This window comes from Bufo bufo, chromosome 6 (genome assembly GCF_905171765.1).
Source record: "Bufo bufo chromosome 6, aBufBuf1.1, whole genome shotgun sequence".
Lineage (NCBI taxonomy): Eukaryota > Metazoa > Chordata > Amphibia > Anura > Bufonidae > Bufo > Bufo bufo.
The window spans coordinates 53,132,188-53,157,303 of NC_053394.1; the positions used below are offsets into that span (position 1 = coordinate 53,132,188).

General features: G+C 42.5%; 1 pseudogene; it reads right to left on the reverse strand.

The window, feature by feature from the left end:
- LOC121005492 overlaps window positions 1–25,116 on the reverse strand; it is a 239,421-nt pseudogene that overhangs the window by 48,921 nt on the left and 165,384 nt on the right.

A 25,116-nucleotide genomic window follows, 5' to 3' on the forward strand; every position in this document is an offset into this window, starting at 1 on the left:
GTTATATCTGGCTTGAAGTCAAATGCTTTTTCTTTCCAAGACTTACAAACTTACCTTCACATCTTTCCCAGCCTCCAAAAGAGCAATAGATGTATACGCAGTAAGTGAAATATCATCTTCTACTCCCCTCTGAAGCACAAAGTAATATGTTTTACATTTTTGTGACAAATCAAGTTATTCATAATCTTTCATTTATTTATTACATATTGGAAAATTACCAAAATTACCACTGTGCCAACTAACTGGCTTGGCTTTTGTCTCAACCTAAGAGCCTAGTAGTCCCTGGTATTCACTCTTTACTCCCTGTATAGGGATGTCGACTTTGCGGTAGGGAACCAACCAGGCTGCTTCCTCCTGGAGTAGTCCTAGCGTAGTTGGCAGCTGATGCATGGGGCACCAAGCACCATGGATTAGGTGACACTCAAAGGAAATAAAATAAATAAATATTTCATATTTTATTTTTACTAGTTAAAATAGCGACAAATATTTACATGTGGCTTGCCAATGTGTTTACATGTAGTTTGCAAATTTGTCTAGTTCTGGTATTTGCCACACCATCTCCAAATAATGCTTAAAGGAAGGTTTCCAAGTGCATTATGCTCATCAAATGTCCCTTCCTTGCTTAGGGGTTAGTGATTGTATGCAGGTCATGAAGGGTTAAACAGTCAATATATGGTATCTCTAGCAACCAATGATGAAGAACCTCAATAGAAAGATCCACTAACCAAGGGCAAACATATCCCTTTTCTAATCTATTTTTATGTTCAGAATATATATATATATATATATATATATATATATATATATAAATCCAGAAAATGGACGGTACTCCGGCTAGATGAAAGTGAATATTTCTTTATTCAACCATACAGTGCAACGTTTCGGCTCCATAAATGAGCCTTTTTTGAAAAAGGCTCATTTTTGGAGCCGAAACGTTGCACCGTATGGTTGAATATAGGAATTATCACTTTCATCTAGCCGGAGTGCCGTCCATTTTCTGGATTTATTGATTGGGGTAAGAGGTCGATTCCCCTGGAACGTGCACCCATTTTTTCTGATTGCAGTCAGTGCCGCCATTTTTCTTTTATATATATATATATATATATATATATATATATGTGTATTAAGGCCGATTAATTGGCCTGTATTTGTGAGAGGGGCGCCCTGCCCTATATCTGGCACGCACCTTTCTCCAGAGGGGACGGACGGCAGCAGTGTTCCTGTTACAGCCGGCGGCGTCAGCATCTCCTAGGCGACAGAGCGTCACTTCCGGTCGGCACTTCCTCCTGCAGTCCGGCGTCCTGTTCCTCCTCGTGCGGCGCGTAAGTAGCTGCTGCCTCAGCGCAGTATCGGCTCCTTAGTCCGGTCGGTGGGGTCGGTCCCTCTAAGGTATGAGAGGGACATCCCCACACCGGAACGGCAGTCTGGCAGCACGCCCCGCTCCCACGTGACTTGCACGCAGGTAGCAGGAGTCAGCGGGACTCCATTCGTATATTTGCTGGGGCTACTCGCATTAGGCTCTATCTTTCTGCATTGGGGGAGGTTTGTAAGGGAGTAAGGATGGGGGGAGGGGGGGGGGGAATGTCAATGGGAAGGCTAGTCTTTGAGGGCGGAGTTTCAATCTGCCTGATTAATCACAGCCTAGCTGTTTTAACTTTTCTGTCAAGACGAATTTTGTATAATCACCTTGACTGTTATATGGGGGGCAAAGTCTGGCACGGGCCGCCGTGCTGTCAGTTAGGTAGGGGGTTAATGCCATACAGCGTGATGGTGATGAGTTGTTGGGGGTAGTACCCCCAGTAACAGGCGCCCCTAGACGTAGGCCAGCAGGGGCACGCCAGACCCTTCACATTGTATGGCATTTTATTTCATTGTTCTGTTTCAGATGGGCAGGTTTCTCATTTGCCTGTCTTCATACACTTGTCGCAATTTGCTTGCTACATAGATAGCTGTGTTTTTATTTTTGCATATGCACGTCAGCCGTTCAGCCAACTCCGTGAGAACCCCGGCAATCTGACAATCGTGTCTCGTCACCCAGCTTCGGGCCACTTGAACGCAGGGGCAAGCGTTGTTAAAAAAAAAATAAAATACTTATTCTGCTTAATTCATGCGGATAGGTCTATTTCCACGGTTGGTTCCTTGTGTTCTTCTCATATCAGCATCGTGTCCTGTTTCCGGTAAGGTCCTCCTTCTTTGTCTCCAATTTATTTTCCACTGTCACACGTCTCCTCTTTCTCCGTACCTCAGCTGTCAGGTGGTCACCAGGGTCAGTTACCTTTGCATGATGGTTTCTGCAGTGGCGGTGGTGGTGTCAAGGCACGGGTGGTAGTCAAATTGTTGCTAAACAGTGGTAGTGACGGTCCGTCATTTTGCTTGTTTTACAGTCACAGAGAGCATGTCAGCTAGGTTGCCGGAAGACAAGTTGGTTAGGGTCCGCGCAGTCATTCACAGTTTCGTCACTGGTAGGGTCACCACCAAGGTGGAACTGCAGTCGTTGTTAGGCATGTAAATTTTGCGATGCGCGTCATTCCTCAGGGTAGGTTTTCGTAGCCAGATTGTTACCACTCCTCTCAGCAGCCCCCTGTCAGGATAGTCCAGTGTTCCTGGACAGTCAAGCGCAAGCGGATTTGAGCATGTGGGACCACTTCTTGAGTCATTGGAATGGCGTGTCCATGTTTGTCCCGGCGGTCTCGCACAACTCCCCCGTCATATTCTCCAACAGCGGGGTCAGCACTGGTTTCGCTGCTATTTTTGGCCCCCATTGGCTGAATGGGGCGTGGCCGGAGGAGATTTGCGAGGCCACGGGAATTTCCAGTCAACGGAGGCTAGGGACCTGTATCCCGTGGTGGCAGCAGCGCATGTTTGGGGTAACCATTGGACAGGCCGTACTGTGGTCTAAATGACCAAGACCTCCCAGTCAGGTCCCCCTAGCCAGGTCAAATTCTTCCCCCACGTCTCACAAATGGGGTCCGGTCCACGTCCTGCAGGAATTGTCAGGGGCACTGGCCGGTCGCGGCACTAACACCCCACTGTTACCCTTCGGGACAGCAGCGTTGTCCACCTCCCAATTCATAGCGCATGCGTGTATACTGGCGGTCAATCTAGGTTTTGACCCCCTCACGGTGTCAGGGCATTCGTTCAGGATTGGGGCAGCCTCGGCCACTTCAGGAATCAGGTGCCAGCACACATTATCCGTAAGTTGGGCCGGTGGCGCTCGTCTTGTTACAGCCGTTATGTTCCGAACCCCGTTAGCGAGATTTCTTGTGCCTTTCAGAATTTGGCGTTGTAATACGTCAATGAACACGCTTTGTATTTTCATGCTGGGTTTTTGGCCTCTTTCAGGTGTACTCTCGACGGAAGCGGTTATGGCACAACTCAAGCCGCTAGTTCTGTTAGGGGGTACATTAGGGGGTAGGTTCTTTCACACATAGCCCCGACCACAAGTATTAAGGCCGATTAATTGGCCTGTATTTGTGGGAGGGGCGCCCTGCCCTATATCTGGCACGCACCTTTCTCCAGAGGGGACGGACGGCAGCAGTGTTCCCCTCCCAGCCCGCCCTTTTCCTTTCACTCTCCTACAGGGTATGCCCTCTTTCAGGTGTACTCTCGACGGAAGCGGTTATGGCACAACTCAAGCCGCTAGTTCTGTTGGGGCATACATTAGGGGGTAGGTTCTTTCACACATAGCCCCGACCACAAATATAATTATTTTTTTGAGTGTTGTGCCTATTTACTTTTTTATCTATCTACCTATCTGTCATTCTAATCCTGCCTGTAATGATAAGCAGATAACTGCATTAAAGTGATCTGTATTTGTCTACTTATGGATTTTGCCACACCATCACCATAAGATTTATAAAGGGAGGTTTGTAAGTGCATTACCCACAGCAAATTTCCCTTCCTTGCTTTAGGAGTTACTGATTGTATATGCATTAACTGCCATTACCGTCTGTATAGACTAAAAAGTGACGCCTATTATTAGGCTTACTGGCCAGAGCAAAAACTGCTGAATTTTATAAGGGTTTTTAATACAGATATTGACATGGAAAATGAAAAATAACAAAAATTCTTTAAAAATTAGCGTAACATTTCTAATAAGAAATTTCCCTTCTTTGTTCTCTAATGTTTCAGAGTCTGTGAACAGGCTGTAAAAAAAAGAAATTTATTTGGACCCACTATCCCACAGAGCCCCATAGCAACCACATGGGCTACCTTTATGGTAAATGTCCAACATACTCTCTCCCACTTCCTTGGTCCACATTCGGACAGTTAGGTATGGTTTTAGCCCCCTTTTTCTGAACAAATGCAATTATTCAAGAAAATATGGTAATATCTGGCTTGCAGTCAAATGCTTTTTCTTTCCAAGACTTACAAACTTACCTTCACATCTTTCCCAGCCTCCAAAAGGGCAATAGATGTATACGCAGTAAGTGAAATATCATCTTCTACTCCCCCCTGAAGCACAAAGTAATATGTTTTACATTTTTGTGACAAATCAAGTTATTCATAATCTTTCATTTATTTATTACATATTGGAAAATAGCCTAGTAGTCCCTGGTATTCACTCTTTACTCCCTGCATAGGGATGTCGACTTTGCGGTAGGGAACCAACCAGGCTGCTTCCTCCTGGAGTAGTCCTAGCGTAGTTGGCAGCTGATGCATGGGGCACCAAGCACCAGGGATTAGGTGAAACTCAAAGGAAATAAAATAAATAAATATTTCATATTTTATTTTTACTAGTTAAAATAGCGACAAATATTTACATGTGGCTTGCCAATGTGTTTACATGTAGTTTGCAAATTTGTCTAGTTCTGGTATTTGCCACACCATCTCCAAATAATGCTTAAAGGAAGGTTTCCAAGTGCATTATGCTCATCAAATGTCCCTTCCTTGCTTAGGGGTTAGTGATTGTATGCAGGTCATGAAGGGTTAAACAGTCAATATATGGTATCTCTAGCAACCAATGATGAAGAACCTCAATAGAAAGATCCACTAACCAAGGGCAAACATATCCCTTTTCTAATCTATTTTTATGTTCTGAATATATATATATATATATATATATATATATATATATATATATATAGAAATGGAAGTTCAAGGCAGCACTCCTCAGTATTGGATGTTAGGGTGCCAGCAGTGAAAACACCTTACCGAGGTGTATGATGTAAAATGAAGAAAGACACCGCGGCACATCCGTTTAGTGAAAAAAGTGGGACCCTTTATTCACCCATGTGACGTTTCGGTCCGCTTACTGGGACCATTTTCAAGCAATACAATAATGTGAGAATTCTGGGTATTTATGCAGTCATGATCAATTCACATTCATAAGTGACAATTAGCTAAACTTTACAAAAAACAGAGTATCGATACATATCATAAAAATAAAAATGTGACCAACCCGGGAGGTAGCGAGAATCAAAACCGTGATCGGTATGTGCAGAGCTTCCAGGTACGTATATATATTAATATTGCAGTGAAATACATAAGTGACAATCAATAGTGCATCAATATCACCTGTACATATGTGAGCATAACAGGACCGAGCGTGGGACCAGGCGTGCTCAATGGAGGGAGGATACAATGTAGCGAGTTGCTCCACATGGAAACGGCGTCCCGGAACTGCAACTGCGCATGTCCGTGACGTCACTGAGACGTCTCACGTGACCTCTCAGAAAAACGTCACATGACAAGCAGCAGAACGTAACACTGTCATTCAAAGAAGTATAGAAACAAGCGTCCTAACAGTAAATTCAATAGGTAATACAGCGATACAAGGATGAACCACCTAGGGTATGGTGTCGGGTGACGTGCTATCCTGCGATGCACCGTCACCAGGCATCTACGGGCAGAAAGGGGGAGGGGACAGCGGCAGCCATCACCCTCCCACCATGCTCGTCACAATTTAACCCCTTATCAGGTGAAAAAATCCTCCACAGTAGCAGATACGCTTGTAGCAGTAATAAATGTGTAGTATAATATGCAGTAATCAGGGAATAAGCCGCATAAGTCCAAACAATGAGCATCTCGCCTCCCGTTGAGCTGAGCCCATCCAGCAGAAGGTCCTGGAAGTGAAACAATAAAAGAATTATATTATCCAAATATATTCATTAAAAACAGAACAATTTTTTCAACACGTACACCGACAGGAACAGAACCGGGGAAAGTCATATGAAGAGCCATGGCCTATATTCTACATTCAAGCCCATCGGTCGAATGGTTTGTAGCTTAAAAATCCATTCGGACTCGCGTTTTTTGAGCATTTTGATGCGGTCACCTCCAGTCCGCGGTAACGGAACATGATCAAGAATCATGAACTTGAGATCTCCCTCTACATGGTCCATGTCCGCGAAGTGGTGTGAAACAGGCAGGTCCTTACGCTTTTTACGTATGGAAAACTTGTGTTGATTAAACCTGGACTTGAAGTCACAGGTGGTTTCACCGACGTATAAAAGTTTACAGGGGCACCATAAAACATAAATCACAAAACACGAGTCACAGGTCAAATAAAATTTAAGGGGGTAAGAGATCCCAGTTTGTGGGTGGATGAATTCACGTCCCTTCACCATGTATTTGCAGTTTACACAGTGAAGGCACGGCTAACTACCACAATTTTTAGGGGCCAAAAGTAATTGACGGGTGCTTTTTTGTGAGCCTATATCGTTTTTGACTAATTTGTCTTTTATGTTACGAGCTCTCTTGTAAGAGAAGAGCGGTTTACTGCAGAATTCAGAGATATTTTTGTGTTCAGTTTTGATAACTGGCCAGTGTTTATTGAGAATTTTGTTGACGTATGGACTCGCTTCACAAAAAGTAGAAACGAAGGGTATTCTCTGGAATTGCTTCCATTGTGTACCCTGAAGTAATTCGCTTCTTTCTTTTTGTTTAATGCGTTTTAGTTGTTGCTGCAATACAGCGGCTGGATATTGTCTTTGTCTAAAACTTTGTGTCATAGTTTCCAATGTTGTATTAAGCAATGTAGTATCACTGATTATACGTTTAGCTCTGATGAACTGGCTATAAGGTAATGACCGCACCATCGTCCGGGGATGAGCGCTGTCAAACCTCAGGACGGTGTTGCGGTCAGTAGGCTTAGTATAAACCTCAGTGCTGAGTGCACCACCCGTGCATCGTACATTAACATCTAGAAAGTGTAACGTGTGGGTAGAGAATTCCAAGGTAAATTGTATATCAGGAATCAGGCTATTTAAGTAATCGTGAAACAGGTGTAGCTCAGGGGCAGTACCTGTCCAAATAACAAAAATATCGTCTATGTATCTCCACCACCTCAGCACATGGCTGAAGTGGTGGGACACATAGACGTGCTGTTCCTCCAAATGGGAGACGACCATGTTGGCGTAAGTGGGGGCCACATTCGTCCCCATGGCCGTCCCTCTGATTTGCATATAATAATCATCTCCGAAAAGGAAATAATTATTATATAAAATCATGCGTAATAAAGCCAAGAAAAAAGTTTGCGCCTCAATGGTGTAATCAGAGTTAACTAGAGCGGATTCCACAACTGCCATCCCTATATCATGTTGTATAGAAGTATACAGACTGACGATGTCGAAGGAGGCCAAAATGGTGTCCTCCGGCATCGTCACGTCTGATAACTTGGACAAAAAATCAGTGGTGTCACTCAAATATGATCTTGAGTTGACCACATATGTCTGCAAAATCTTGTCTAAAAAAATGGAAGCATTGCTAAGTAAAGAGCCACGGCCAGAAACAATAGGTCGGCCGGGCGGGCATTGTAGGTTTTTATGGATTTTAGGCAATAAATAAAATAAAGGGGTGACAGGATGTTCTATCTGAAGGAACTCGCTCAGTTGCTCATCAATGAGGCCAATTTGTGTATAAGTGTTAACTAATGACTTAAATTCACATTGTATATCAAATCTGGGATCCCTTTGGAGTTTAACATAAACCGCAGAGTCAGATAACTGGCGAGCTGCCTCTGTCAAATACATAGCAGTATCCATGACCACTACCGCACCACCCTTGTCAGCGGACTTGATGGTGAGGGAGTGGTCATGGATTAACTGTTCAAGTGCCTGTAATTCCTGTTTGGAAATGTTAGGGTGCTGGATGTGATCCAAGAGCCCAGATTGTTTTAGCTCCTGTATATCACCCAGTACCGCGTCTGAAAAAAACATCAAAAGCCTTAGAAGATATTTGAGGGGAGAAATCCCTCTTGATCCTCAATCCCCAGTCAGATAAACACAATTCATGCATAGGCTGAGTAGTAGAGCTGTGTACATTATGAAAATGGATCTTAAGTTTAATTAATCTGAAAAAATACAATAAATCAGCTTCCAACTCATACCAATTGGTGACACTAGCTGGACAAAAACTTAGACCCTTTTCAAGTAACTGTACTTGTACCGGAGTCAATATATGAGATGATATATTTACCACCGTCCGTTCAGTCAGGCATTGGTCTTTCTCAACATCTTTTGGCTTCTTGTTTTTACGGTATCGGTTTCTATTTCTACCGCCCCTTCTTGTGGCTTTTTTCCGTGGACTGGTGGAGGCCCTAAAAAAATAGCTGGATTATTGGTATTGGAATCATCCCGCTTTTTCGTTTTTTTCTGACTCAGATTTGGATTTGGTCGATTATTTTCATTCCAATTATAGACGTGACCCGTGGTGTAATCCATTGTGTCCCTTTGCCATTTTCCTCGCTTGGTCTCTTGAATTTCACTTTTAAGCTTGTTGAGATGGGGTTGAAGCTTATTGTAGTAGTCATCAAAGTCCTGTGGGGACAAAGTTGCCCTTAATGAGGCCTCATCTGCGGTCTTGTTCGCTGCTGTTGAAAATAAATCTTTGCGCATAAACTCGATGTTTAAAAGCATCAAATCTGAAGAATATTTGCTGGAGATTTGTTCATATTTCGACCGGAATTCTAGGTCATTGGAGTACATGGAGGATCTTGGTTGTACACGCATCCCCCTGGGTATACGGTTGGTTTTAACGTATTCCACTAAAGTGGTGGAATGTAATTCCAAGGTGAGGCATTTTTTTGTGTCACGTTCGTACCTCTCTTCTCTTACAAGAGAGCTCGTAACATAAAAGACAAATTAGTCAAAAACGATATAGGCTCACAAAAAAGCACCCGTCAATTACTTTTGACCCCTAAAAATTGTGGTAGTTACCCGTGCCTTCACTGTGTAAACTGCAAATACATGGTGAAGGGACGTGAATTCATCCACCCACAAACTGGGATCTCTTACCCCCTTAAATTTTATTTGACCTGTGACTCGTGTTTTGTGATTTATGTTTTATGGTGCCCCTGTAAACTTTTATACGTCGGTGAAACCACCTGTGACTTCAAGTCCAGGTTTAATAAACACAAGTTTTCCATACGTAAAAAGCGTAAGGACCTGCCTGTTTCACACCACTTTGCGGACATGGACCATGTAGAGAGAGATCTCAAGTTCATGATTCTTGATCATGTTCCGTTACCGCGGACTGGAGGTGACCGCATCAAAATGCTCAAAAAACGCGAGTCCGAATGGATTTTTAAGCTACAAACCATTCGACCGATGGGCTTGAATGTAGAATATAGGCCATGGCTCTTCATATGACTTTCCCCGGTTCTGTTCCTGTCGGTGTACGTGTTGAAAAAATTGTTCTGTTTTTAATGAATATATTTGGATAATATAATTCTTTTATTGTTTCACTTCCAGGACCTTCTGCTGGATGGGCTCAGCTCAACGGGAGGCGAGATGCTCATTGTTTGGACTTATGCGGCTTATTCCCTGATTACTGCATATTATACTACACATTTATTACTGCTACAAGCGTATCTGCTACTGTGGAGGATTTTTTCACCTGATAAGGGGTTAAATTGTGACGAGCATGGTGGGAGGGTGATGGCTGCCGCTGTCCCCTCCCCCTTTCTGCCCGTAGATGCCTGGTGACGGTGCATCGCAGGATAGCACGTCACCCGACACCATACCCTAGGTGGTTCATCCTTGTATCGCTGTATTACCTATTGAATTTACTGTTAGGACGCTTGTTTCTATACTTCTTTGAATGACAGTGTTACGTTCTGCTGCTTGTCATGTGACGTTTTTCTGAGAGGTCACGTGAGACGTCTCAGTGACGTCACGGACATGCGCAGTTGCAGTTCCGGGACGCCGTTTCCATGTGGAGCAACTCGCTACATTGTATCCTCCCTCCATTGAGCACGCCTGATCCCACGCTCGGTCCTGTTATGCTCACATATGTACAGGTGATATTGATGCACTATTGATTGTCACTTATGTATTTCACTGCAATATTAATATATATACGTACCTGGAAGCTCTGCACATACCGATCACGGTTTTGATTCTCGCTACCTCCCGGGTTGGTCACATTTTTATTTTTATGATATGTATCGATACTCTGTTTTTTTGTAAAGTTTAGCTAATTGTCACTTATGAATGTGAATTGATCATGACTGCATAAATACCCAGAATTCTCACATTATTGTATTGCTTGAAAATGGTCCCAGTAAGCGGACCGAAACGTCGCATGGGAGAATAAAGGGTCCCACTTTTTTCACTAAACGGATGTGCCGCGGTGTCTTTCTTCATTTTATATATATATATATATATAAATCCAGAAAATGGAAGGTACTCCGGCTAGATGAAAGTGAATATTCCTTTATTCGACCATACAGTGCAAAGTTTTCGGCTCCATAAATGAGCCTTTTTTGAAAAAGGCTCATTTTTGGAGCCGAAACGTTGCACCGTATGGTTGAATATAGGAATATTCACTTTCGTCTAGCCGGAGTGCCGTCCATTTTCTGGATTTATTGATTGGGGTAAGAGGTCGATTCCCCTGGAACGTGCACCCATTTTTTCTGATTGCAGTCAGTGCCGCCATTTTTATTTTATATATATATATATATATATATATATATAAAATTATTTTTTTGAGTGTTGTGCCTATTTACTTTTTTATCTATCTACCTATCTGTCATTCTAATCCTGCCTGTAATGATAAGCACATAACTGCATTAAAGTGATCTGTATTTGTCTACTTCTGGATTTTGCCACACCATCACCATAAGATTCATAAAGGGAGGTTTGTAAGTGCATTACCCACAGCAAATTTCCCTTTCTTGCTTTAGGAGTTACTGATTGTATATGCATTAACTGCCATTACCGGCTGTATAGACTAAAAAGTGACGCCTATTATTAGGCTTACTGGCCAGAGCAAAAACTGCTGAATTTTATAAGGGTTTTTAATACAGATATTGACATGGAAAATGAGAAATAACATCAACAAAAATTCTTTAAAAATTTGCGTAACATTTCTAATAACAAATTTCCCTTCTTTGTTCTCTAATGTTTCAGAGCCTGTGAACAGGCTGTAAAAAAAAAGAAATTGATTTGGACCCACTATCCCACAGAGCCCCATAGCAACCACATGGGCTACCTTTATGGTAAATGTCCAACATACTCTCTCCCACTTCCTTGGTCCACATTCGGACAGTTAGGTATGGTTTTAGCCCCCTTTTTCTGAACAAATGCAATTATTCAAGAAAATATGGTAATATCTGGCTTGCAGTCAAATGCTTTTTCTTTCCAAGACTTACAAACTTACCTTCACATCTATCCCAGCTTCCAAAAGGGCAATAGTTATATACGCAGTAAGTGAAATATCATCTTCTACTCCCCCCTGAAGCACAAAGTAATATGTTTTACATTTTTGTGACAAATCAAGTTATTCATAATCTTTCATTTATTTATTACATATTGGAAAATTACCAAAATTACCACTGTGCCAACTAACTGGCTTGGCTTTTGTCTCAACCTAAGAGCCTAGTAGTCCCTGGTATTCACTCTTTACTCCCTGTATAGGGATGTCGACTTTGCGGTAGGGAACCAACCAGGCTGCTTCCTCCTGGAGTAGTCCTAGCGTAGTTGGCAGCTGATGCATGGGGCACCAAGCACCAAGGATTAGGTGACACTCAAAGTCAGGAAACAGGTGTAGGTTAGGGTGTGCTGAGTTTGTGCATATCTGAGAAATGAATCCAAAGTCAGGGCAGACAGAGTTCAAGAGTATCCAATTAATCAGAGCAGGCAGCAGATTATCAGAATCCGTAAACATGCAGAAGTTTCGTACATGAAAGAGAGAATAGCACACTTTCAGAGGTTAACTAGACAACTAGAAACCTAAGCTCTGGCAACGAGTGAGAGGGTAGAGCAGCATTTACAGTATAGCAAAAGCTTATTACAGCGTATTGAAGGTAGCAGAAATGGAAGTAGTAGTTTCTCAATGAATAAAGTTCTTAATATCGATTGACATGGTAGGCCGATGAAACAGATGGCCATACATCTGACACACCTTTTAAAATAGGTCACTATGAGACACCATTTAACCTCTTTTCATATTCTTCATGTTTGAATTCCTCATTCCTTTTTACCTATTTTTGCAGTTTGAAATAGATGTCAAATTTTATCACATTTGCTCCGTACTTGACATACCTTCATGGCATTATTGAAAAGTCTTCCCACACTCCTGAAACATCCGCTGTCTTGTTGGTTATTTTGCAGCCAGGAGAAGGAATGGTTCAGGTGACTTTCATCTATAAATATATAAGGTCGAGCTTTGCTGAAAGATTTCACTACAAATCCAGTCAACCTGTGGAAACAAATTTGAGATATATAAATGGTCAATTTACACAAGCATTGTATAGTCTATAATCCTATTCATCATAGACAACTCCTAATATGGTGGAGATAAGCTGATTGATGCAGGTCCATGTTGGAAGAGCCCAGGCAAATCCACATTTTTGCTCTACAAAAGCACTTACATGGAAAATGTGATAAGACATTGTGGCTATTCATATAAATGGCCATCTATTTTAATACATGGAGGGACTAGTTTGCCAGAACGAGAGACGCTCTTTATATTGGCTTTCATCTTTCTTAATTGATGTGTTATGTAAAATTAGTTTTCCTAAGCCTATTTGATGACAGTGGATGTAAAATGTGCAAATATTTTTCCCAGAAACAAAGAGGAGCATTGACTGGGTTACGATACTCCTCATGCATACTCTGCGTTTTTCATTAAAACATATAGTGCCCCAACCAAGGCCTCTCAGGAAGCCAAGCAATGTTTATTTCCTCAGTTCCGCTAAAGGATAATACGGGGAAAATCTTATTATGAAAAAGCATTGATCGAACAGTTTGAGGCTACCATCCAAAACTTTGTGGGAAAAGTAGGGGAAAATTGATCTATGAAGCACAAGGACATACAGTATGCATAAATAAACATGCTACAGATAAGCAAATCAATTCTATCAATTCAAAATTCATCCTGAGTTTTCCTTAAAAAAAATAGATTTTAACCAGAACACTTTAAATTTGTTTCAGGTCTGCTTTCTTAAGCTTTTTAAAAAATTCAATTCATATCCGAATAGATTCTGGACTAATCAAATGTGCTCCAATTAGCCTAAGAATCTAATATATAAAACTGAGTGTATGTGTGTGTGTATGTCTGCTAAAGGAATCCGCATCGTCGCATTTACAATCACGAAATTTGGCACACAGGTACATCAGGTTTCCGGGAAGGTTTTAGACTAGGTCTCAGCTCTCTAGGATGTACAGTTCGTGAGATATTCCCCCAAAAAATGCGTAAGCCAATAGAAGCTTGGTGACATGACCCTTATCAGCCAATAGAAGCTCGCAGGTCCTCCAGCCTCCACATACACAGTTTTATTCCAGGTTTCCATAACAACCCAGCCATTTATCTTCACTGCTGTAGGAGAGCTTTAAAGGAAATCTGTCACAAGGATAATTGCTATTGAAGTAAAGCCATGGCCTAATAGCACTTAATACCTTATTTCAAGATGTGCTTTTTGTTCCAGCAATAGATGTTTTTATCCTCTGAAAATCCAGTTTATTTGGTATGAAAATGAGCCAGTAAGGTGCCCAGAGGGGCGTCACTCTTGCAGAAAGGAGCCCAGACACGCCCCCTGCCACAATGTGTCCACCCTCGAAAGACTTAAAACCCTGCCCCCAGGTTCCGCTAAGCCACTCCCCTTATCTGGTTAGTCCACGCCACCTCCCACTCCTGAGCCGACGGGGATTGAAAAAAATGAAGGTAAAAATCAACTTCTGTCAGCTGCAGGGGTGGGAAGGAGGGTGACTTTCTCCCTGCAGCTCACACTCAGACAGAACAGTGCTGCTGTCTTAGAGTGATCTGTTCAAAAGGATACGCCCCTGATCTAGTTAGACCATGCCCCCTCCCACACCTCAGCTGACTGAGATTGAAAAAATGAAGTTAAAAATCAACTTCTAGGTCCTGCCAATCCATGCCCCGATCTGGTTAGGCCACGCCCCTCCCACTTCTCAGCCGACGGGGATAGAAAAAATGATGGTAAAAATCAACTTCTGTCAGCTGCAGAGGTGGGAGGGAGGGTGACTTTCTCCCTGCAGCTCACACTCAGACAGTACAGTGAGCTGTTCAAAAGGACACGCCCCCAATCCAGTAAAGGCCACTGTTAAGGCGGTGGGCCCCTGTGGAGGTCGCTGTCAAAGGGGTGGTTAGCTGTGAAAGTCACTGTTAAAGGGGAAGGCTGCTGTAAAGGTCAAAGTTAAGAGGGTGGGCTGCTGTGGAGGTCCAAATTTAATGGACGCGGCACTGTGGGGGGGTGTCAGTGTTAAGGGGTGGGGGGCTGTGGAGGTTACTGTTTTGGGGGTGGGGTGCTGTAGATGTCACTGCTATAGTGGACAGTGTTGATATCTTTTAACGACACACACAAACATTAAATGAAATAGATTAAATATACCCGAGCGAATCCGGATCCTTCAGCTAGTTGGTATATAAATCTTCCTAGTCTTTTATTTTGTCTAAAAAGCCTCATCTAATAAACATGAGTCTAGAAGAGAGACCCACCCTACCCAATATTCAACTGAAAGTGAGGCATGCAATCGAGTTTTTCATTCATAACAACTAGAATATCCCACTTCTCTCAATAAGACATGCAAGTAAGCTCTTCTTCCAGAAAATCAAAAGAACCATAATGTCTCAAGAGAAAATTGCCTTTCTTAGTCGACTGGCCTTGGAGAGAACTCTCTGTTGTGCTCTTTATTATTAGGGACACCAAAAAAAAATTAATGATAAGTTCAAAGTTCGGCTTTGTTCCAATCCAAACTTTTTGCAAACTTCGGGAAGAATTCTAAACCAGTAAAATTGATTTGCTCATCCATAGTTTTCCTCTGTCTCGTTATTCTAATTGCCCACATAATGCCATAGTTCAAAAGAAGAATTAATTACTTGTTATGAATAGTCTTGTCCTGCTGTCTGTACCAGGACGTGAACTGAAATTCTAAAATTCAGGGTTTCAACATAGCTTAAAGTTTCATGCACAGCAAATATAGCTATGGCCAAATCCACTAACCATGTGTTTCCTTCTTTGTCATTCTTTCCAAAAGCACTGTATGACCCATCATCACGTTGGTAGGTCAGCTGACGCTTATACCCTGTGACAATCAAGAAAAAGAATATAACGTAAAAGCAGTCATAAAAATCTAATCATGCAAACATCTATTAATCGTATTTCTATCTGTCTGTTTATCCATTCATCTGTTGATTAACTGTATCTGTAAATGTATCAATCTATCCATTTGACTTTCTATCCATCCATTTGTCTGTCTATCTATATCTTTCATATTTATATATCTACCGTGCAGTCCATAATCTCCAGCGAAGGATTAGAATTTATACCTAAACCAGTTGAGTCCATGATAGTCTATAAATAAAATATAATAGTAAGCAATGCAGAATTTCTTACCGCTCTCCAGGAAATTCTTGGCTTTGCTCAGGATTTCGCTGTTCAGTTGATGAGTCTTCGCCAGATAATTCAAGATATAGATATTAGGAGCAAAGAGAACCATGTTCTGCTCTCCACATCCATATGGCATGGCCAGAAGATGATCAAGGTTCTGCAAAGCTGTGCCTATGAGATCTCCTGCAAGGTAATAACAAAATGTCTACATTATTAGAAAATGGCTATATACATATATATAAGAGTGACTATATATACTAAACATGTACAGTATTATCCTATATATGAGAAAAGACCCTGTAGTAGAAATGTAGCTATAAATACAAGATTGAGGTTGGTGGACATAATAGAAAGTGCATTGAATATTTGCCCACGTGGCCCCAGAATCAGATATTTCTGATGGTGCCACCTGATGAAGAGATCCATGCATTGTAGACCTTACCCAACACTGTTATGTAAGCTCTTTCAGAATCCTCTAGAATATTATCAGGGATCTTCAGAGATATCTCTTCTACTTTAGGCTGGCCTAAAATATAATAAGAAAAGATTTTATTAGCGTATTAACTAAACATTGCATTTTTAAAAATGTAACATGCCCATCCAATCGGGTAAACACTATAGTCATTAACAGTAAAGGGGTTGCATCATGTGAACATTTATGATGCATCGACAAGATATGCCATAAATGTCCAATAGGTGTGGTTTCCACACTTATCGCAAGAACGTGGGAACTAGAGATAAGCGAATTTTTCAAAAATTCAATTCACAGGTTCACTGAAGTTTTCAGGAAAAATTTGGTTCGATCCGAATATATTTGAGGCGAATTACGTAAAAAAAAATGGATATTTCCTGGCTTCTGAGAGCCTTTATAGTGGTGTAGAACACTGTTCCTTGTAGTAACACGCATAGGGAGTCTGCTTTGGTAGTGAAATAATACTGTGAGTCCGTATAACATGGAGATGACAGGCGTCGCTCTTCGAATCACTGCACACTTCACTTATTAGGCCAGTCACGGGACCCAAACTCACTAAATAACTCAGCCTTACAGGTCAATGTTAGCGCCAAGAAGAAGAGCACTCCTTTTACATCGTCGCCAGCTGATTCCACATAGATGTCTACAGAACCTGTTCAATTAAACGCGTATACTGTCACACGTGTGACAGGTGTTAGAAGGTCTGAAAGACTGGCTGCACATGAGTAATCTGACAGCCTCTTGTGGTTAAACTTTGTCTGTGTTTTGCTGGTATGTCCACACCTCCTGTTCAGGTGTGGATCATGTGACCTTTACTTCCCCCTATTTAGTTTGACTTTACCCATAACTTCTTGCTCTGGATAGCTTCATTTGGCTTTAGAAGAGCTGGAGTGTGTTTCTTGTTGAAGTCCTGTTCATCCATCATCCGCAGAAGTTAGGTGTTCCGCTTGTTGTGTTTTGTATCCCCCCTGTTGTTTACTAGGCCTCAGTGAGACGCTGGTTCCTTCACCAGGGAAGGGATGGGTTGTCTCCGCCCTATCATTACCTTTAGGGAATCCAAGGGTCTCCAGGGTTTTCTAGGCTCCTGTGTATGGGCATCTTTACCATCGAGAGGTGCCCATACAGATAGGAGTTAGGGCCAGGATCAGGGTTTTATAGGTGGTGACCATTTTCCTTTCCTAGCGGTGAGGCCTAGTGTCTTTCCCCTTTCTTCTTTTTGTCTTTTTGTGTTCTACTACATCCATGACATATACAAGTAGAGCCCCCCGAACAGAGTGGAGAGGGTGTCAGCAGTAAGTTTGTTTTGACGTCACTGATTTGTGACCTCTCTCAGATGTGTCAGAACAATAACCCCAAAAACGGAGCATACGCCTTCACTTGGTCAGCATTTGCTCAATAATCCATCAGTATTGCTAATGCCAAAAAAAAACAGGAGTGGATGTAAAACAGAGATGAAGCGTGAATGGAATATTTGCATGTCTTCCGTGTTTTGCAACCCACTCCTGCTTTTGGCTACCAAATCATAAGCCAATTATGATGGGACCATACAGACCTTACAGCTGCTACACAGACAGGAGGTGGCGGCAGCATGAGGCAGTCACAGAGTGGCACAAAGACAAAGTGTGGAGGTGTCAGCAGCATGAAGAGGCCAGAGTAGCACTACAACGAGAGATTGCAGAGGTGGCAGCAGTATGAGGAGGCCACAGAGTGAAACGAAGACAAAGTGTGGAGGTGTCCGCAACATGAGGAGGCCAGAGTAGCACGACGATGAGAGATTGTGGAGGTGGCGGCAGCATCAGGAAGCCACAGAGTGGCACACTGATAGAGTCTGGAGTTGGCAGCAGTATGAGGAGGCCACTGAGTGGCACAATGACCGAGTCTGTAGTTGTCAGCAGTATGAGGATGCCAACGAGTGGTACAATGACCAAGTCTGGAGTTGGCAATAGCATGGGGAGACCACTGAGTGGTCTGGAGGTGGCGGCAGCAGCCGCATCAGGAGGAGGCCACCGAGTGGTGCAATGACCGAGTCTGGGGGTGGAAGCAGTATGAGGAGGCCACTGAGTGGCACAATGAACGAGTCCGGAGGTGGCGGCAGCATCAGGATGCCACAGAGTAGCACAACGACGAGAGATTGTGGTGGTGGCAGCAGCATGAGGAGGCCACAGAGTGGCACAAAGACAAAGTATGGAGGTGTCAGCAGCATGAGGAAGCCAGAGTAGCATGATGACGAGAGATTGTGGAGGTCGCAGCAGCATAAGGAGGCCACAGAGTCGCACCAAGACAAAGTGTGGAGGTGTCAGCAGTATAAGGAGGCCACCGAGTGGCACAATGACCGAGTCTGGAGTTGGCATCAGTATGAGGAGGCCACCGAGTGGCACAATGACAGAGTCTGGAGTTGGCAGCAGCATGAAGAGACCACAGAGTGGCCCAATGACAGAGTGTAGAGGTGGCGGCAGCAGCAGCATCAGGAGAAGGCCACAGAGTGGCACAATGACATAGTGTTGAAATGGCAGTAGCAGCAACAGCATCAGGAGGACACCACAGAGTGGCAAGGTGACATAGTGTGGAGATGGCAGTAGCAGCAGCATCAGGATACCACAGAGTGGCAAAGTGAAATAGTGTGGAGATGGCAGTAGCAGCAGTAGCAGCATCAGGAGGATACCACAGAGTGCAAGGTGACATAGTGTGGAGATGGCAGTAGCAACAGCAGAAGCATCAGGAGGATACCACAGAGTGGCAAGGTGACATAGTGTGGAGATGGCAGCAGCAGTATCAGGATACCACATATGGTGACGCTGCATATGTTGACGCAGAGCTGTGGTGCCAACATTGGCACCCTCACCACGCTTCACCTTCTGCCCACATAGTCTACATTTGGCCATGTTAATCTCTGGCGGCCTAACAAAAAACTGCCAGACCGCCGAGTAGGAGATTTTCCCCCCAACAGGCCACACTGACTGACTGCTACAGCTGCTGCTTCCGTGAACCTCTGCACCACAACTTCCCGGGCAGGTAGGCTGCTGCGAAGCAGGTGGTCTACTCAGGGCACGTTTGGCTTCCGACCTCCCACTGCTGCCACCCTGCTGACTCCCAGCAATGCTTTCAAGACATATAACCGCCGACGTGAACTGAGAATATATTTTTCTTTTTGTACTGAAATAGGCCACTAAACGCTTTCAACACATATAACCACCGAAGTAAACTGAGAATATATTTGTATTTTTGTACTGAAATACAAAATAACACATATAACCTCCGCACTGACTGACTGCTACCGCCACTACTTCCATGAACCCCTGCACAACTACTTCCTGGGCAGGTGGGGTGCTGCAAAGCAGGTGGTCTACTCAGGGCACGTTTGGCTTCCGACCTCCCACTTCTGCCACCCTGCTGACTCCCAGCCATGCTTTCAACACATATACAGTGGGGGAAATAATTATTTGACCCCTCACTGATTTTGTAAGTTTGTCCAATGACAAAGAAATGAAAAGTCTCAGAACAGTATCATTTCAATGGTAGGTTTATTGTAACAGTGGCAGATAGCACATCAAAAGGAAAATCGAAAAAATAACTTTAAATAAAAGATAGCAACTGATTTGGATTTCATTGAGTGAAATAAGTATTTGAACCCTCTAACAAAAAAAGACTTAATACTTGGTGGAAAAACCCAGGTTTGCAAGCACAGAGGTCAAACGTTTCTTGTAATTGATGACCAAGTTTGCGCACATTTTAGGAGGAATGTTGGTCCACTCCTCTTTGCAGATCATCTCTAAATCCCTAAGGTTTCGAGGCTGTCTCTGTGCAACTCTGAGCTTGAGCTCCCTCCATAGGTTTTCGATTGGATTAAGGTCCGGAGACTGACTAGGCCACTCCATGACCTTAATGTGCTTCTTCTTGAGCCACTCCTTTGTTGCCTTTGCTGTATGTTTTGGGTCATTGTCGTGCTGGAACACCCATCCACGACCCATTTTCAGTTTCCTGGCAGAGGGAAGGAGGTTGTCGCTCAGGATTTCACGATACATGGCTCCGTCCATTTTCCCGTTTATGCGAATAAGTTGTCCTGTGACCTTAGCAGAAAAACACCCCCAAAGCAAAATGTTTCCACCCCCATGCTTGACGGTGGGGACGGTGTTTTGGGGGTCATAGGCAGCATTTTTCTTCCTCCAAACACAGCGAGTTGAGTTAATGCCAAAGAGCTCTATTTTGGTCTCATCAGACCACAGCACCTTCTCCCAGTCACTCTCTGAATCATTCAGGTGTTCATTGGCAAACTTCAGACGGGCCTGCACATGTGCCTTCCTGAGCAGGGGGACCTTGCGAGCCCTGCAGGATTTTAATCCATTGCGGTGTAATGTGCTTCCAATGGTTTTCTTGGTGACTGTGGTCCCTGCTAATTTGAGGTCATTAACTAACTCCTCCCGTGTAGTTCTAGGATGCTTTTTCACCTTTCTCAGAACCATTGACACCCCACGAGGTGAGATCTTGCGTGGAGCCCCAGAGCGAGGTCGATTGATGGTCATTTTGTGCTCCTTCCATTTTCGAACAATCGCACCAACAGTTGTCACCTTCTCTCCCAGCTTCTTGCTAATGGTTTTGTAGCCCATTCCAGCCTTGTGCAGGTGTACAATTTTGTCTCTGACATCCTTGGACAGCTCTTTGGTCTTTCCCATGTTGGAGAGTTTGGAGTCTGCTTGATTGATTGATTCTGTGGACAGGTGTCTTTTATACAGGTGACTAGTTAAGACAGGTGTCCTTAATGAGGGTGACTAATTGAGTAGAAGTGTCTAACCACTCTGTGGGAGCCAGAACTCTTAATGGTTGGTAGGGGTTCAAATACTTATTTCACTCAATGAAATGCAAATCAGTTGCTATCTTTTATTTAAAGTTATTTTTTCGATTTTCCTTTTGATGTGCTATCTGCCACTGTTACAATAAACCTACCATTGAAATGATACTGTTCTGAGACTTTTCATTTCTTTGTCATTGGACAAACTTACAAAATCAGTGAGGGGTCAAATAATTATTTCCCCCACTGTAACTGCCGACGTGAACTGAGAATATATTTTTCTTTTTGTACTGAAATAGGCCACTAAATGCTTTCAAGACATATAACCGCCTCCGACGTGAACTTAGAATATATATTTTTTTTTGTACTGATATAGGCCACTAAATGCTTTCAAAACAAATAACAGCCGAAGTGAACTGAGAATATATTTTTCTTTTAGTACTAAAATACAAAATAACTCATATAACTGCCGCAGCGACTGACTGCTACCGCCGCTACTTCAGTGAACCCCTGCACCACTACTTCCCGGGTAGGTAAGTAGGCTGCTGTGAAGCAGGTGGCACGTTTGGCTCCCGATCTCCCACTGCTGCCACCCTGCTGCCTCCCAGCTATGCTTTCAACACATATAACCGCTGATGTGAACTGTGAATATATTTTTCTTTTTGTTCTGAAATAGGCCACTAAACGCTTTCAAGACATATAACCGCCGAAGTGAACTAAGAATATATTTTTCTTTCTGTACTGAAATAGGCCACTAAACGCTTTTGCTACAAATAACTGCACCAGTGAAGTGCATCTATTTTTTTCTTTCTGTACTGAAATAGGCCACTAAACACTTTTGGCACAAAAAACTGCACCAGTGAAGTGCGTATATTTTTTTCTTTCTGTACTGAAATAGGCCACTAAACGCTTTTGCTACAAATAACTGCACCAGTGAAGTGCATCTATTTTTTTCTTTCTGTACTGAAATAGGCCGCTAAACGCTTTTGCCACAAATAACTGCACCAGTGAAGTGCATATATTTTTTTTCTTTATGTACGCTTTCAACACATATAACTGCAGAAGTGAACTGAGAATATATTTTTCTTTTTGTACTGAAATAGGCCAGTATACGCTTTCAGCAGAAATAAATGCACCAGTGAAGTGTGTATTTATGTTTCTTTCTTTCTGTACTGAAATAGGCCAGTAAAAGCTTTCAACACATATAACCGCAGAAGTGAACTGAGAATATATTTTTCTTTTTGTACTGAATAAGTGCACCAGCGAAGTGCGTATATTTTTTTCTTTCTATACTGAAATAGGCCACTAAATGCTTTTGCCACAAATATCTGCAGCAGTGAAGTGCGTATAATTTTTTATTTCTATAATGAAATAGGCCACTAAATGCTTTTGCCACAAATAAGTGCACCAGTGAAGTGCGTTTTTTTTCTTTCTGTACTGAAATAGGCCACTAAACGCTTTTGCCACAAATAACTGCACCAGTGAAGTGAGTATATTTTTTTCTTTCTATAATGAAATAGGCCACTTTTCATATTTCAATAGGCCACTTTTGATATTGCCCCTTAACAGTTACCACGAAGCGGAAGGAAATTCACATTCGTTGCACATCGAATTTTTCCTGAAATTCGGATCAAATTTCATTTCACTCATCTCTAGTGGGAACCCATCTCATGGCATTGTAAACGTAGCGGTGACTGTGCATATGCAGCTCTTTCCATTCACTTTTGGGGGAGTTCTGAGTGCATGTTGCGTTTTTTCATAACTCCCATAAAAGTGAATGGATCAATAGGTATCCAATGGACAAAACATGGCGCTGCAGAAGAATTGTGTAACTTACCTGACAAAGGGGTTTGTTGAATCCTGAAATTTGTTGTCTGTGCACCCAATACAATTTTCATCACGTTAACCCAGAGGTGGGACCCATACCTATCACACTTTTATGGCCAATCCTGTGGATATGCCACTAATGTCCAGAAGGAAATACCTCTTCAACTCCCCATAACTGTGTTCCACTTTTTTCCCAATGCCACTTCTAATTTGTAGAAATCATAGCCTGGAGGCAGTAGTTCTCTACAGTAGTTTTGTCCCTTGATACTTTGCTCAAATCATACCTATCAAAAGCTAAAGTTTTATAGATCCATCAAAATTGTGAGCAGGATTCATGAGAGTTACAATTGCAGTCCTGAGGAAAAGGGTAATGTATGGGAGAGGATAAAGACTGTGCCAGGTGCAGCAGCATTCATGTTTTTTGCAGTGATGTTTGCCTGTCAATAGCCTTACATCAGCTACAGAGCGCAGCCTTGAGAAGATTCATTGACAACAGCAGAATACACAGGGCTACCAAAATTTGTAGCTGTCACTTTCAAAGGGAAAGTATTAAAAGTGTCTACAAAAAATAATACATTTCATGCATATTATCTACACCAATTTTCACTTAAAGGGGTTGTCCCAAGAAAAATATTCTACAGTTTTCCAACCAGCACATGGATCTGAATACTTTTGTAATTGCATGCAATTAAAAATTTTGTATAGCTACTGAGTTATTCAATAAAATGTATCGGTATAGTGTCACTTAATTCCTTATTTCTTTGACCTGCTCATTAAGAAGGCCGCACATGCTCAGTTTCATCTTTCAAATGCCTCCTGAGCTGTTATAGGGAGAGCTGAGACACACCTCCTGAGCTGCAGCAGAAAAGACACTCCCCTTGAGCTGTCAGCTAGATATCAATCTAGCAGAGAACTGAATGTGGAGATCTTGGGATCCATATGAGGTACAGGGCTGGTTCTAGATTTGTTAGAAAGAGATTGTCCTGGACTATATAATATCTGATTTTCATTTTTTACATTATTCATGGGATAACCCCTTTAAATAAATCTCAAATATTTCATTAGTTTACTATAATATCCCCTTACCTCCATCTTTGATGCAGATCAGAGAGCTCTGTGCTTTCTCCACCAGGACACCACCAGGCTGAAGAGACCAAAAAATTATTAAATATTTTTGTCCAATTGATGTATGTACCAAATAAAGAAAAAAAAAAAAAAAACTCACCCAGGAGGACCTATGAAGGGAAGTAACGTCCTACATCAATCAGGTCATGTGCTCTGCTGCAGCCAATGACTAGCTTCAGCTGTGCCGTTTTCCCAAGTGGCACTTAACCCAACAGGGACATGTCGCTTAGGTATATGTCACCGATGAGGTCTGTCATTGGCTGCAGAGGTGCACTTAACCCTGTCCATGCAGAAAGTTTATATGTAGGGATCGGAAGTGCAGTGAAGATAGCCTACAACCAATGGAGCTGGAACCAAGTAACATCCCTTCACAGGTTTCACTGGGTAGGGAGGGATTTGAAAAATATATATTGTGGACACCCACTAAACATAAGTTCACACAAGGCAGCTAATTGATGCCACAGCTTTTTTTTTGTTGCTAACCTGCAGTGACTTAACCTAGTCTTGCTGTTTGACAGCATATATTGCTTTACATAAAGAAGGCACCTGTAAGGTGTAGAGGAGATATCCTAGAAATTATTGGGACTGCTTTAATGCTAATATGTTTATATTAATAATGTGCGAATTGTATTTGTGCGCTTTTTTTACCATTGCATTTTTGGAGCCTAGGATTGACTGTTGCTGCCAAAAATATATATTTCACTATGCCTTTAAATAATGTTAATACTGTATGTGTTTCACTAGGTATTATGGTCATTTCCTATATGTAAAGTGTGGTGGTCTATCTAAGATGGCTTCTTAATATTGGCCATGCCCTTTCCAATATGGTGCTACAGGTGTTTAGTCTGCAAAGATTGATCCATGGTTGTCCTGATGCTAACACTAGCCACAAGATAACTATTATTGCTGTACCAATTGCCTCTGGGCCAACTTGCAGTATTACAACTCAATTGCACCTACACTGCACCAGGACATCACCGGCCCTACGCACACCTGACCATGACTACACAGCAGCTGTGTCAGTGTGTAGTCAAGGCTCTTTCTCTAGGGTAATAATTAGCTATAGGTTGAGTGAAATAAATTTTTGACCCAAATGAAGGAAACATAAGCCTG